This window comes from Meles meles, chromosome 3 (assembly GCF_922984935.1).
Source record: "Meles meles chromosome 3, mMelMel3.1 paternal haplotype, whole genome shotgun sequence".
In the NCBI taxonomy this organism is placed as follows: domain Eukaryota; kingdom Metazoa; phylum Chordata; class Mammalia; order Carnivora; family Mustelidae; genus Meles; species Meles meles.
The window spans coordinates 118946936-118963033 of NC_060068.1; the positions used below are offsets into that span (position 1 = coordinate 118946936).

At 51.2% G+C, this 16098-nt stretch overlaps 1 protein-coding gene and 1 non-coding gene across 2 annotated transcripts in view; one reads left to right on the forward strand and one right to left on the reverse strand.

Annotated features, from left to right (window-relative positions):
- Positions 1-8117, reverse strand: part of CDHR2 (cadherin related family member 2) — a 35899-nt gene extending 27782 nt beyond the window's left edge. The window contains exon 1 of the mRNA XM_045999020.1: positions 8034-8117. The gene's annotated coding sequence lies outside the window, so the exon portion shown is untranslated. The remainder of the gene's footprint in view (positions 1-8033) is intronic.
- On the forward strand, positions 2656-2791 carry LOC123939428. The gene has a single exon (XR_006817844.1). It is a non-coding gene; the product is annotated as a U4 spliceosomal RNA (small nuclear RNA).
- Positions 8118-16098: the final 7981 nt, after the last annotated feature.

Genomic DNA, 16098 nt, shown 5'->3' on the forward strand with positions numbered 1-16098 from the left:
TCTCCCACTCCCCCCGCTTATGTTCTCTCTCTTGCTTTCTCTGTCAAATAAATAAATAAAATCTAAAAAAAAAAAAAATCCCACTGGTTTTATAATTAAGACATCTGGGCAGCCACCATGACTGATGGATACAATATGGCCCCAGAGATGCTGTGCCCTTTCCAGGCCTTGGCCCCAAGATACTGGCAGTTTCCCCTTCTAGTCTCTTGGAACACTCACTCTTGGAACTCAGCAGCCATGCTGTAAGAAATCCCCAGCAGTCTCTTGAAGAGACTCACGTGGACAAGAACCAAAGCTCCTGGCCAACAGCCCAGTTGAGCTCCCAGCGAATAGCCAACATCCACCCGTGTGAGTAAGCCGTGGGCATAAACCCAAGATGGATGCTCTCCCTCCTAATGAGCCATCCATGCTGAGCCCCGCCCAAAGGGCAGATTTCTAGTCATAATAAACGACTGCTGCTGTTTGCCAGTAAGTCTTGGGGTGGTGTGTTACACGGCAGTGGGTAATGGGAGCGTACAGGGTGGAGTCCCTGAGGAAGGGACATGTCTGAAGGGTAACAAGAGGGCATCCCGTGAGGAGTGGAGGAGGGAGCTTCCGGTTCAGCATAGAGGATTCAACATTTATCTCCACTTCCTCCCTCTTGAAACCTCACTATAATGGTGGTAAAGATTTTAGAAGTTCAACAGAGTTGATGAGAGATGAATAACTTTTCAAGCTAGCGACAGTTAAAATTTTTTTTCTCTTAATGTACTCAACAGAGAGAGAGAGAGTACAAGCAGGCAGAGCGGTAGGCAGAGAGAGAGGGAGAAGCAGGCTCCCTGCCAAGCAGGGAGCCTGAGGCAGGGCTCCATCCCAGGACTCTGGGATCACGACCTGAGCCAAAGGCAGAACTCAACCAACCAAGCCACCCAGGTGCCCCAAAGCTAGTGACAGTTAAAACCAGAGTAGAGGGGGGCACCTGGGTGGCTCAGTCAGTTAAGTATCCGAATCCTGTTTTCAGTTAAGGTCATGATCTCGGGGTTCTGGGATAGAACCCCATGCTGGGTTCTGCTGAGTGTGCAGAAACTGCTTGTCTCCCTCTCCCTCCGCTCCTCCCCCACCTCAAAACAATTAAATAAACAAACAAACAAATATAAATAAATAAAACAAGGGTAGGGATGGCAGCCACAGGAAGCCAGCTCAAAACCCTAGCAAGGCTGAAGTATTAAAGGTACTAGAACCTTCTGAAAACAAAGGTGTGGCGTGGCCTAAAAGCGGGAAATTGGTTAAAAGTATCCATGTGGGGTGCCTGGGTGGCTCAGTGAGTTGAGCTTCTGCCTTCGGCTCAGGTCATGATCTCAGGGTCCTGGGATCGAGTCCCACAACAGGCTGTCTGCTCAGCGGGGAGCCTGCTTCCCCCTCTCTCTCTGCCTGCCTCTCTGCCTACTTGTGATCTCTGTCTGTCAAATAAATAAATAAAATCTTTAAAAAAAAATGTATCCATGTGAAGTCATTAGACTCCCAGATACCACTCCCCACTCCATGCAGTCAGGGGCTGATGCCCTACCCCCCCACAGAAGAGAATGTACACGGAGGCTCCTTCCTGAAGAGGCTGAATCAGAGAGCTCTGGACTCCAGGCCACTAGGCCTGGTGGAGGTGGGGCCCCACAGCAAAACAGGGGACTATATGAAAGACTGCGCAACAAATGGGGGCATCTCAGCCCCTCTCCCTGTCTCAGTCCCCAAAGCACTAACAGATGATAGGACATTTCCCCGCTGGGTCACCCTGGGGGGCTCAGTCAGTGAAGCATCTGCCTTCCCTCAGGTCATGATTCCAGGTCCTGGGATCCTTGTGGGGCTCCTTGCTCAGCGGGGAGCTTGCTTCTCCCTCTCCTCCCAGCTCGTGCTCTCTCTCTCTATATCTACTGCTATCTCTTTCTGTCAAATAAATAACATCCTTAAAAAAAACAAAATGGTAGGGGCGCCTGGGTGGCTCAGTGGGTTAAAGCCTCTGTCTCGGCTCAGCTCATGATCCCAGGGTCCTGGGATCGATCCCCACACCGGGCTCCTCCTCTCTCTCTCTCTCTCTTTGCCTGCCTCTCTGCCTACTTGTGATCTGCCTGTCAAATAAATAAATAAATAATAAAAATCTTTAAAACAAAAAACAAAAACAAAAATGGACACCTGCCCCAACCACCAGAAATAAAAAACCAGAAAAAATGGACCATTCAAGAGAAAAAAACCCACAGATTCTGAAACATGAGGGCCTCTGTTGGAACACTTTACGAAGTGGCTTCCAAAAGACAAGCCCCACCCCATCCCCAACCCAGGGACATCGCTGGACCCAGAGCCTTGTTCTTAATCATGAACAGGGAGCATCAGACACTGAAGGGAAGACAGGAGGCATCACACGCTAGAGCTGCTACTGAAAGCCGCCATAGCTTCAGGAAGTTTAGAAGCTGGTTGGCACTATGTTCGTGGCTTGAAGTGAGCCGGGGTGGAAGCATTTACACCACCGAAACAGGCAAATACAATGCATCACGGAAACCTGAACTCTAGGGACAGATGCCGAAAAAGCCAAATGAAATCAAACAAAAATGTGGGGAAAGGCAACTCAGAGGTGGATTGTTATTATAAATCTTGTAGTATTATTTAAATTTTTAAAAATTCAGTGCCAGCTTTGCGCAGTGGCAGTATCGTAGCCAATGAGGTTTATCCGAGGCGCGATTATTGCTAATTAAAAATTCAGTGCCCAGTGGGTGGAGCATGCAACTCTTAACGTGGGGGTTGTGAGTTCGAGTCCCATGATGGGTGTAGAGAGTACTTAAAAATAAAATCTTAAAAAAAAAAAAAAATTCAGTCCCAGGACACCTGAGTGGCTCAGATGGTTGACCTTTTGCTTTCGGCTCAGGTCATGATCTCTGCGTCCTGGGATCAAGCCCCCAATGAGCAGGAAGTCTGCTTCTCCCTCTCCCTATGCCTCTCACCCTGCTTATGCTTGTGCGCTCTCTCTCTCTCTCTCTCTCTCTGTATCTCTCTGTCTCAAATGAATAAGTAAAATCTTTTCAAAAATTCATTCCCATGTTACACTGCTAAAGCGAGCACTGTTACAAGGTTGCTCCGGGTAACTCTGTCAATATGAGAGATGGCCCCTGGCCAACTAAGAACCAGGTGTGTTCCAGAAATTGGAAAGAGGGGCCCTGTGGCTGGAGCAAAGGGAGAGAGGGGCAGGGAGAGAGTCGGGGATGGGGAGGCAGGCAGAGGCAGATCGTGCCTGGCCCCATAAGACTTGGTGAGGACGGTCTGCTTTAGTCTAAGGAAAACAGAGGGTCATTTCAAGGTTCAAGCAGGGGAATGACAGACTAATTTGCTTTTCTAAAAGATCTTTCTAGCTGCTCTGTGCTGGTGGATTGAAATGGTGGCAGCAGGGCTGGAGAGAAGAGGCAGGAATAGAGATATAATTTGGAGGCAGGACATTTGAAATTCACATAATTTAATCTCCTCAGGAACCCATTTTGCAGACAGAGAACTCAGAGGAAGGAGCTCACAGCTAGAAGGGAGGGAGACTCTCCCATACACAGAGGGAAGGGTACAGCGCTCACCTTCCCCCAGGGCTCCAGCAGGAGGGGAAAACCCCCACGTAAGCTGTGAACCCCAAACCTTCAAAAGATTTGTCCTCTCTGACCTGGTAATCCAGCTAACTGAAAATAAGGAATCTCTTGCTGCGGCAAACTGTTTATCACAAGCAGTTATTTATAATCATGGAAAACAGAACTAAACTAAGCATGGGAACACTGAGGAATGGTCAACAAAGCTGTCACCAAGGCATCAGTGGATATGTGGCAGCTGTTAAGCATCACAAGGGAGCACCAATACCTGTCATAGAAGGGATGTCTACTTAGCGCCGGACACTGAGCTGGACATGACTTAACCAGAGAACACTGGAGATAGGCTCTACTATACCCACTATACAGATGGGGAAACTAAAGGTCAGAGAGACAAATTGCTTACAGACCTAAGAGGCAGCAAAAGCTCTCTAGAGGGGCAAGTCGATGCCCTCCTCTGAGCCTATTTCCTTAATTTTTTTTTCCTAAAAGATTTTATTTGTTGATTTGAGAGACAGAGCGAGCAGGAATTGGGGGGTTTGGGGGTGGAGGGGCAGAAGGAGAGGGAGAAGCAGACTCCCCGTTGAGAAGGGAGCCCATTGTGGGACTCGATCCCAGGACCTAGGATCATGAGCGGAAGGCAGGTACTTCACGGACTGAGTCACCCGGTAGCCCCTACCTACCACTGCCCCATTTGTAAGATGGGACTGACAACTCTAAGAAGTTATAAGGGGTGGGGGAAGGAATGTAAATAGATTGTGCCAGCTCAGTGCCCCAGGGCACAGAAGGTGCTCAACAAATGCAAATACCTTCCTTCTGCCTGTTGTGGGCTCGTCTTCACCTTATGACTGCTACAGCAGTCCTCCGTGAGACATGAGCCGTGAGACGTGAGCCATGCTCTGGAAGATGCCAACTTGATAGAACTGAGGTCAAGTGTAGTGTGTGAGGTGGTCCTGGAGCTTGGCGTGGACAGGGGGTTGGGATGGGGACAGTAGTTTGGTTGGGGGTAGAAGTGACAGTGGGGCCAGAAGCAGGGATGGGGATGGACACATCAGTAACATTTGTGATGATGAGCGTGGAGAGACAGGTGGAGCTGGTGGAGGCTGCGGTGGGATGGTGTTGGGACGATGGTGAGCACACGGCGAGCCCACAGATGGTGTTAGACACCGGTGATGGTGGCATCCATCGTGTGAGCAAACTCCAGGGCACCTTAATCCTGGCTGGATGCAGCCAGCCCTGACTGTACTGACTGATCCCCTCTCTGTGCGATCTTGGACCTCACCTCTCACCTCTTTTGTTCCCCTCCTTCCCCTCCTTCAGAGCTGAGTCAGTCCCACAGGACAATTAGTCATTAAGCGTGCTGCCACAGGCGTGCAAAGTGTGCTCTTCACTATGACAAAGTGCGATTGGGAAAACAGGAAACTCCTGCCCTCGGGATCCAGTCCTCGAGTGGAAAAAACAGTAAGGATGAGCCAGGTGCTGCGACTGGCATACCCTGAGCCATTCAGCCCTCTGCACACCAGGGTCCCGGAGCAGAAGGGACATGATCCAGTCACTAACGGGATCAGAACCCAGAGCGGGGAGTCTGTGCTCTCTCTTTCCCAGCTTCCAGTTTGCTCCTCCTCATCAGCAAGACTTTCCCCAGACACGGAAGAACCCCCTAGGGGAAGGTAGAGGGACAACAGCCTTAACAGGCAGCTTCGTCCTCCAGAGTCCCTGCCGCCTCCACCTCCGGGCCCCCTCCCTAGAGCCAGCTACACTCATCGCTCATGGAAACTTCTTCCAACTTCCCCCTCCCATTCTCACAGGCCTCTAGAAGCCTGATAATCCTTACTCAAGGCAAGAGTGACGACCCTCTACATTAGAGTAAGGCAGACCTGAAGTCTTTCCCCTGCATCTAGTCCGGACGTCCTCCTAGAAGGCAGAGGTGGCTGTCAATCCCCTTTATGCCTGAGTTGAGGGAGGATAAGGCTCCTGCCCCATGCACCGGAGCCAGTTGGGGGCAAAGCTGGGATGCCACCCCTCCACCTCCCGTCCCACCCAGCCCAGTGCTCTTTCTTGCTGTGGTCCTGCCTCTCCCCTCCACTTCACTACCTCCGAGATCGGTTTCCCACAGTCTTGGCCCCTTGTTCGAGACTTTTTACACACATACAGACACATACACTCATTTGATCATAATGAGGCCAAAGTTCTTTGGTCCAGAGTGTCACCTTTGGATTTGGTCATTTGAAAAAAATTCACAGGGCCTGTGTGAGCTAGAGAAGGAACAAGAATGAACCTGCCCCACCAGTGAGTCTTTCCACCCACTGGGCACAGCACAGACCTCTGCCAGGGCTCGGGCTGGCTAGGGGACACACTTCCTGCCCCTCAGCCTGGCGGGCTAAGTCCACATAGGTCCTGACTCCTCTCCCCACAGAAGCTCCTCCCCCACCTTCTCCCGTGGTCCCCAGGCGCTGGACGCTCAGTTCTCAGTGTCCCCACCCTCTATTTTCCTCGCTCCAGGCATTTGCATATGCTGTCCCCTCCACCCAGAATGCCTTCCCTGGCCTTCTGCTACTGTGCAAATTTTCTCCATCCTCTGAGGCCAGGTCAGGTGCGGAGCCCGATTTATGCGTTGGCGGTCCCTCCTCTGGTCCCGAGGTTCCTGGCCTCCCAGCAGGGGCAGGGGACAGAGCAATTGCAGATGAGTAAGACAGGAATGGAGCTGCCTATGGGCTGGGACTGGGGGAGATCTGGACGGTGCCCTGGCCAGACCCCGCCCCCCAGGCTTCCACAGTGCCAACCCACCCTGGGCCTTCCCTGGGCCATCCACCCAGGGCCTCTGCTATGCCGGAGGTGGGGGGCCTGGGTAGGAAGGAGGCAGACTCACCCCAGTCCCAATACCATGCGGCCACTCCCAGAGGCTCTTCTTTCCTCTTCTCCACCTCTCAGTTTGCCTTCTAAAAGCTGGGACTATCTACATCCTAGAAATTCCAACTTCTTTCCCCCCACACTTACTCTCCTTACTCTCAAAAAGGGCTGCTTGGAGAAGCATCAAGAAAGGACAGAGGTGAATCGGGGGCTCCTGAACCCCTGGGGAGGCCCCTTGGGTTTGGCACAGGCGCACTTGCCTGGGCTTTGGCAGCACTGGTTCCTTGACCCTAGTGGGCCGAGGCACCAGCCGCAGCTCCCAACAGCCCGGGGCTCCCAAACTTTCTCCCAGACTGGGAGTGAGGACCCCAGGTGTGCCCAGGGCCTCTAGGAGGACCGGAGAGGGAGGCGGCCCTCATCATCCACAGGCCACCAAAGAGCAAACTCGGCCACCAAGACCACTGCCGCCTCCAGCTCACCACATACTTTCACTTCCGCTCTGTTTCCTTCTCACAGCTGTGCCCCTGCTGAAGGCATTATCGCCCCAGGGCCCAGGTGAGAAACTGAGGCTCTCAGAAGCTCAGAGAGGGATGTCCAAGAACAAGGGACACAGCGTTAGACCGGGACTAGCTCCAATTCCAGGAGTCCCTGGGCGAGCCTTGGTTGGGTCTCCATTTGACTCCATGGAGCCCTGTGTAAACCCACAAGGCAGACACCAGCCCACCCAGGGAGCACTGGTGCAAAGATGTGGACCCCAAGGGCACTGGGCTCCCTGCCATGGGACCCCTCCAGTGCCCATCACCCTGGCTGCCTCAGTGACAGACAGATAATGGGGCCAAACAGCCCTGGTTCAGATTCCAGAATCTTTCTTACTCACTCTGTACCTCCCCTGCCCCCTGCCACCAAAGCCCAGGCAAGCCTTTACTCCCTCTGGGCCTCAGCTTCCCTACTGAGAAATGGGGTGACGTTAAGAACCACATAGTCCACACACAGGTTTCCATCCATGATCCCACTGTTCCCTGAGCTCAGGCGTCTGGTGCCCTAGCCTGGCCGTGCCTGCCTCAGGGAAGAGGCCCGCCCTGCCCCTTGCTCTCAGCTGAGTCTCCACCTGGCACACCAGGTCTGGAAGGAGCCAGAGCTGAGGGCCAGCCTACACTCAGTGCCAACCAGACACATCCTAGCGCTGGCCGAAGTGGCCGTCCATCCACGGTAGACCACAGGCCCACCTCTGCCTCCTGGTTCTCCAGTTTCCTTCCTGTGCTGGGACCAGCCTGCTTCTACAGGTCCAAAAGAGGTCCAAAAGAATTCCAGAGCCCCCCAAAGCCAGGATAGATCTGAGATCTGGACCCAAGCAGTTGGGCTCAGAGCCCTGTTCTTTCTCCTTAAGCTCTGGGGGCCCCCAGTTCAGCCCCTCTGTCTTTAATCAACAGCCCTACCTGAAGATACAGACAGCCTGGGACTCAGCTCCAGATTCACCCAACTCAGCACCAGCGCACCCACCCACCTGGGTTCCCCTGGGCCCCTACAACCCCACTCAGCCCCTACTCCTGACCAGAAGACTCCTGAGCCCCTGCAGCAGCCGGGCTCTGCAGTCCCTACCTGGGCCCCAGAAGGGGCCGCCGATGCGGCAAATGGGCTCCGGCGGGCACCGTCTGGGGCCTGCCACAGCGCAGCCGGCAGACTTTGGCACCATCTCCTCCTCCCTTGAACAATCATTAACTCTGCCAGAGACCACACCCCCCCAGGAGGGGAAGTATGGGACCAACTCCTCAGCAGGTGCTGACCATGGCTGGCAAGGGGGCAGGAGGGCAGGATGGAGGCGGCACGCCCCAGTACTCTCAGGACAGGATGCTCAGGCCCCAGGAGAGAGCACCTGGCAGAACCTGAGCCCAGAGGACCTGGGACCCAGGCCCAGCCCTGGGGCAGGCAGGAGGTGGGGAAGGGGACAACAGAAAGTCCGGACAGTCCGAAAGTGACACCTAGCCCCCCCATCCCCACCAGACTATAAAGGGCCTCAGTGACCGGGAGCTTGTGGAGAAGGGGAGAGAGTGGTTAAGTCAGGAGAAGGAACTAATAAGCAACCAAATATGGAGATTCCAGAGGGCATCTGGGCGGTTTTCAGAGAAGGGTGACAGCAACCCTGAACTTGGATAATGCACTCTCCTGCCTATTGCTAACATTCCCCTCCCTGAAGCCCTCAGAAGTATCTCCCTTCTGCCAGGGGTTCATCCACACCCAGCCTGGCTTTATTTTTTTTAAAGATTTCATTTGTATATTTGACACAGAGAGAGACAGCAAGAGAGGGGAGACAAGCAGGGGAAGTGGATGAGGGAGAAGCAGACTTCCCACTGAGCAGGGAGCCCAATGCGGGGCTCAGTCCCAGGACCCAGGGATCATGGCCTGAGCCGAAGGCAGACGCCCAACGACTGAACCACCCAGGTGCCCCCGGGCTGGCTTTAAATACCATGCAGGTGCTCAGCAGGGTCTGAGCCCCCACATCCTCCTCCAGCCATACAGGCCCAACATCCCTGCATTGACACAGGAGAAAGGGGACCCCCAGCCTCTTCTATGGTGGCCTCTCCTATGGGTGGGGACCACTCCTGACTCAATAGAAATAGACCCGATGTTACTATGGGTCAGGTGCTTTCAGGGGGATGTTTGCTCGCCATCCCCACCCCCACGCCCCCAAAATTTAAAGTAGATTATCAAAGTACACATGCTTTGTGTATACTCATGTTCCCAGCCTCCTTATTCTCATCAGATAAAATGTGGAAACAACCCAGTTACCATTGACAGATGAATGGATAAACAACATGTGGTGTATACACACAACGGAGTTTATTCAGCCTTAAAAAGGAAGGACATTATCACACACGCTCGAACACGGATGAGCTTTGAGAACATTATGCTGAGTGGACTAAACCAGTCACAGAAGGACAAGTGCTGTATGATTGCACTTACATGCGGTATCTAGTCAGATTCATAGGGACAGAAGGTAGAATGGTGGTCACAAGGGGCTGGGGGAGAGGGAAGAAGTTATTTAATGGGGACAGAGTTGCAGTTTTGCAAGATGAAATGAGTTCTGTGATGAGTGCACGGCATTATAAATGTGCTTAATACCTCTGAACTCTACACTTGAAAATAGGGAATTTTGTGTTATGTGTATTTTAGCCCAACTGAAAAAGTGGAAAGAAAATATATGCTTCAGGGGCGCCTGGGTGGCTTAGTGGGTTAAGCCCCTGTCTTCGGCTCAGGTCATGGTCTCAGGGTCCTGGGATCGAGCCCCACATCAGGCTCTCTGCTCGACCGGGAGCCTGCTTCCCCTCTCTCTCTGCCTGCTTCTCTGCCTGCTTGTGATCTCCCTCTGTCAAATAAAGAAATAAAATATATATTTTTAAAAAAAAAGAAAATATATGCTTCAACAAGCTTTAAAAAGGTAAAGAAACCAGGATGAAGGGAAAAGGTATTAGAAAAACAAGGAGAATATAGGCCTGAAGGAAATCCATAAAATATTTAAATATTTGCCTTGGAGTTCTGGTTGCTTGTCAGAGGTGGGTCCCGAGTTGCACTCTGAGCTTCTTGGCAGGCAAAGGGAAGAAAAGAATACAATCCACTGATCCATTAAGCCCGGCATCCATCCACTAAATCACACACACACACACACATGGAGGGGGTGCGGGGAGGGGGGCAGGGGATGGCAGAGAACCTGCAAATGTCAGGATCTGGGACCCAAGGCGATCTGAGTTCTGATAACTGAGAGGTGCTTCCTTCTGTGAGACTCCTAGGAACGGATGCTGCCGAAGGTGGATGGCACTTGACACGACTATCACAAGATGGCTGTTGAGGGGGCACATGGCTGGCCCAGTGTGTAGAGCATGTGACTCTTAATCTTGGGGCTGTGAGTTCAAGCCTCCTATTGGGTGTGTGGATTACTTAAAAATAATAAAATCTATTGGGGCGCCTGGGTGGCTCAGTGGGTTAAAGCCTCTGCCTTTGGCTCAGGTCATGATCCCAGAGTCCTGGGATCGAGCCCCATATGGGGCTCTCTGCTTGGCAGGGAGCCTGCTTCCCTTCCTCTCTCTCTGCCTGCCTCTCTGCCTACTTGTGATCTCTGTCAAAGAAATAAATAAGATCTTTAAAAATAATAATAATAAAATCTTAATAAAGGGGCACCTGGATGGCTTGGTCAGTTGGGTGTCCAACTTGATTTCGGATCAGATCGTGATCTCGGGGTCATGAGACAGAAGCCTGCATGGGGCTCTGAGCTCAGAGCCTGGTCTGCTGGAAATTCTCTCCCTCCACCCCTCCCCACACCCTCGGGCTTACTCTCTCTCTCTCTTTCAAATAAATAAATAAAATCTTTAAAAAACAAAACAAAACAAGGTGGTCATCTAGAGATTTGGCTCAGCGGCCAGAGAGCCGGGTTCAGTTGTGGTGGAACAAGTTCCATCACCTCCGTAAGCCTCAGCTCCCCTGCCTGTAAATCATGGGTAACGTAGGAGACCCATCTCAGAAGGGGGTGGGGAGGGTGAAATGAAGTCCTACATTTAAAGTCCCGAGCACGGTCGTGGGATTGAGCCTCATGTCAGTCTCTGTGCTCAGAATCTGCTGGAGATTCTCTCCCTCGCCCTCTGCCCCTCCCTACACTCCTGTGATAGATAGATAGATGATAGATAGATAGATAGATAGATAGATAGATAGATAGATAGATAAAATCTTTTAAAAAATAAAGTCCTGAGCACAGTATCCAACACAGGGTAAAATATCAATGTTTCTGTTGTGATGTGGTGGGCTTTCTGGTAACCTAACTATTAAGAAGGCCAGGCAGCTCCCTGCAGGGCTCCAGGCTCCACACCTGCCCCAGACCAAGGGAATCAAGGCACCAGGTAGGGAAGACCCCAAACCCAAACCCGGTCTCTCTTCCTGCTGTGACACCAGGGGCCAACAGCTCTGAGTCATTGCGCCTGCCCCAAGAGGTCATGTCCTAGGCTGCCAGACCTTTGGACAGCATCTAGATGGGCCAGGTGAGGCCTATTGGTGCCCTGCCCATCTCAAGCAGCACCTGTCTGCCTTCCACAGTGTGGACTGAGAAGCTCACTGAGCTCCGGTCTGTGAAAATCCTGTCTGTGAAAATCTGAGTAGGAGTCCCAGGCCCAGGGTCAGTTTTAGGGAAAGGCAGGCTGCCAGTCAAAGAGTGGGGCTAAGAGACCAGGATGTGGATTCAGATGACTTGGGTCCCAACCCTGCCACCCACTTACCAGCTGGGGCCTTGACTATCTCCCTGAACCTCAACGTCCTCATCTGTAAAATGGGTGTAATAGCAGAACCCAACACAAAGGTTTATTATAAAGGTTAACAGGTAGGTGCAGCTCTCTTGAGCATACCCACTCTCATATCTGGAGAGTGTACTTTTTGGTTTCATAGACTTTCCCGCTTGTGTTACTCGTCCCCTATTTGAAAAAAAAACAAAAAACAAAAACCCTCAGGGAATACAGCAAAGCACATAGCACAATAGCAAGTGATAGAGATGTGCACATGGTATAGTGATTCAGACACACACCAGGGCTCTGTCCTAACCACTGTTCTAGGTGTGTGGTTTTTTAAAAATTTTGTTCAGAAAAGCTTCCCATTGCCTGTCTTTGTTGGCAACCTACTGTGTGCACCCACTATGTGCCTGGAAATTGATTCAGTTGAAACCAAGTCCTCACTTGCCTCCAGCTAGTTGGATGACATTGGGCAAGTCACTCCTCTCAGAGCTTCCCCTTGTTCATCTGCATCATGGAGACACCATACGCCTCCCCTTCCCACCGCCCACCCCGCGCCACATTGTACAACCTCAGGGGTTGAGCTGGAGAGCCTGAACTGGGAGTGTCCATTTGCTGTGGCTGTGTCCAACCCCTCCTCAACTTCCCAGTCATCTCTCCATGCTGCACACAGCTTTGCAGAGTACAAGATTTCTTCCTTCCTCCATTCTACAGCCCAAGAACAGCCCCTTGGTGTCAGAAACTCACAGCCTCCAGCCCTAGAGAGAATTTAGGACCCAAGAAACCAGCTCTTCCCCAACCCCAGACTCCTGAGCCCCTTTCCCAGACACACATTCCCTCTAAAGTACCCTTTCCAAGTGGCTGCTCTGTCATGCTTGCATGCCTCCAATGATGGGGAGCTCACCTGCTTACATGGCCTCCACTCCATGACTCCAACTACACATGTCTCACTGAGTTGAGAGCTTCCCTGAATACTTCCATCGGGTCCACCTTCTGAGAGTACCAGATCCTGCTTCCTGTCTATGCTATGAGGCAGCCCTTCCAGAGCTTTCCCTCAGGGCCCTCCCGCCTCTCCCCACTACCACCAGAAGCAGGCGTAGCAGCCATGCAGACCTGGGTTCACATTCCAGCTCTGTCCCTTTTCTGGCTGTGTGTCCTAAGGAAAGCCACTCTCCTTCTCTGAGCTTTATTTAGCTTCTGCATCAGGAAAATAAGGGAAACGAATCATGTGGCTGTTTCCTTTCAGAAGTTTCACTAACCTCAGTTAGTGGAGTTCTGAGATGGAACATAATGCCTCTGAGCCCTCTAGGAATGTGACTTGATGCCTCATGGCCTTCCTGGGCCTCCTTGCCACTTCGGTGTTCATTCAACAGACAGGGATTGAACACTCGCTTTATGCCAGACACTGTGCTTGGTGCTGGGCCCTGGCAGGATTGAAGGGGACCAGGTATTCCTGCCCCATAGAGGGATAATCTGAATGAGAGCAGAGTAGACCAGGCCAAGAGGAAAAAAGGGAAGCCCAGGCACACAGACTAGGGTGTGCAAAATCCCATTCCAGAAAGAGCCTGACCCTTGAGGGGAGCTGAAAGACCAAGGCTGTAGCACAGAGGCCATTTGTTCAGAAGACTGGGTTTCAAAAAAGATTGTACATTTATATAGAGGGATACTATTCAGTGACTTAGAAACATCTCTGTGACCATGGCAGTATTATTCACAGTAGCTGAAACCTGGGAAAAACCTAAGTGTCCATCAACAGATGAATGGATAGAGAAGATGTGGGATATATACACAGTGGAATAGTATTCAGCCATTAAGGGGTGCCTGGGTGGCCCAGTGGGTTAAACCTCTGCTTTCGGCTCAGGTCATGATCCCAAGGTCCTGGGATCGAGCCCCGCATCAGGCTCTCTGCTCAGCGGGGAGCCTCCTTCCTCCTCTCTCTCTGCCTCTCCCTCTGCCTCTCTCTCTGCCTACTTGTGATCTGTCTGCCAAACAAATAAATAAATAAAATCTTTAAAAAAAAAAAAAAGGGAAGGAAATACTGCCATTTGTGACAGCACAGGTGGGCCTGGATGGCATCATGCTAAATCAAATAAGCCAGACAGACAAATACTGCATCATGTTATTAATACGTGGAATCATTTTTTTTTACTTTTAATTTTTTTAAAGTTTTTGTTTATTTATTTTAGAGAGAGAGAGAGAGAGAGAGAGAGCACGAGCAGGAGGTGCAGACAAAGGGGGAGAAAGAGAGAAAGACTCTCAAGCCAACTATGCACCTAGCAGAGCCTGATGCAGGACTCAATCTCAGGACCCCAAGTTCAGGACCTAAGCCGAAACCAAGAGTCGGCTCTTAACCGACTATGCCACCCTGGTGCCCCTATACGTGGAATCTTAAAACAAAACTGAATATGTAGAAACAGATTGTAGAATGTGGTTGCCAGGTGCCAGGGGCTGGGGCATCAGGGAAATTGGGTGATGTTGGTCAAAGTGTACAAACTTTCAATTATAAGATGAGTAAGTTCCAGGGATTTAATGTACAACATGGTGACTACAATTAACAATACTGTATCTTATTTTTGAAAGCTGCTATGAGAGTAGAGCTTTAGTGTTCTCATCTTAACAACAACAAAATGGTAATTATATGAGGTGAAGGATGCATCAACCAATGTTATTGTGGTAACATTTTGCAGTATATACATGTATCAAATCATCAAATAGTACACCTTGAACTTACACAATGTCCTATGTCAGATATATTTCAATAAAGCTGGAGGAGTGATGGGAAGTATCAGACTACTCATACACACAATAGATAGGATCTCAAAAATATGAGGACCGCTGAAAGGAGGCAATATCTACATAGCCAGCCATTCTATTGATCTAAAGTTCTAAACACATGTAACTAATCTATAGTGACAGGAACCAGAGGAATAGTTATGTCTGGAGGGAAATGACTTGAAGTGGGTAAGAGGAAACTTTCTGGGGTGATGAAAATGTTCTCAATCTTGATTGGAGTTTTAGTTATACGGAGGTATACATTTATGAAAAATTCACTAAGCTATACACATTAAGGACTTGTGCATTTTAGTGTTTATCTGTAAAATATATTCTAAATTACGCCTTACTGTAGATATAGTTCTGATGGAGGGGAAGGAAGAAACAGGTTTGTTGAAGGATGAACCAGAGTAAGGCAGAAAGCAGGCTCCAGGTGTCAGGAGTGAGTAGAAATCTTGGAGTCTGCCACTTCCTAGCAAAATTTCTTCACCTCACTAATGCCTCGGTTTTCAAATCTATAGAACAGGGATAATAATAATGTTCTCTCACTGAGTTGTTAGACTTTAAGGAATAGCGAAGTTAATTCATGTTAAACACTTAGAACATTGCTTTACACGTAGTAGAAACTCAACAAATGGAAGCTTTAAAAAATAAGACGGGGGCGCCTGGGTGGCTCAGTGGTTTAGGCCGCTGCCTTCGGCTCAGGTCATGATCTCAGGGTCCTGGGATCGAGTCCCGCATCGGGCTCTCTGCTCGGCAGGGAGCCTGCTTCCCTCTCACTCTCTCTGCCTGCCTCTCTGCCTACTTGTATCTCTCTCTGTCAAATAAATAAATAAAATCTTAAAAAAAAAAAAAAAATAAGACGGCCTCCAGGCAGCTGGCAGAGGAGCCCAACCCCGGATCCTGGGGCAGCCGCTGCGAGGCGAGGCCTGCAGGGACTACAACGGGCTGGGCGCGGGGCAGGCTGGGAGTTGTAGTTCTCGCCCGTCTAAACCGCCCACGAACGCGGGGCCACCGGGATCAAGGATCCGCTCTGGGAGCGAGGAATGTCCGGCCTGAGCAGGGGGCGGCCCGCTCCGCTCCAGGGTGTCTCTAGCGATGGGCATATGCGTCCTATTTTCACTGGATTCTCCTAACCTCTCGAAAAGGGTATCAACGCTCGCAGTTCGAAGACGAGGAAACAGGCTTAGAGAAGGGACCAAAGCGGGGAACATCTGCGGACGGCAGTCTTTACTCTGTATTACCGACCCTAACCCCCCCCAATCCGAAGCCGGGGAGAGGGACAGACTCTCCGGGCAGCAAAGATTCTTTGAACGGGCATGGAGTCGCGTTATGTTCTGCATTTCACAGACGATACAGAGTTACTCGCTCGCCCAAGATCACGCGAGTAGTAAGTGAGCGGCTGGGATGCCAGGCCCTAGGTGCTTCGCCCTTGCACGCCCTTTGCCGCCGCACTCTGAGGGGTGTGGCCTAGAGGCGCCCCGCCTCCTCCACCCTCCGCTCTTGTGCATTTGGTGCAGTCCAGGTAGTTCCACACGCGCACAGGATTGGGGGTGAAGCTGCGCAGCCGCCGTAGGCTGCGCGCCCGGGAGTTGAGGTCTGCGGACCGTTCCACTGCACGGGGCCGG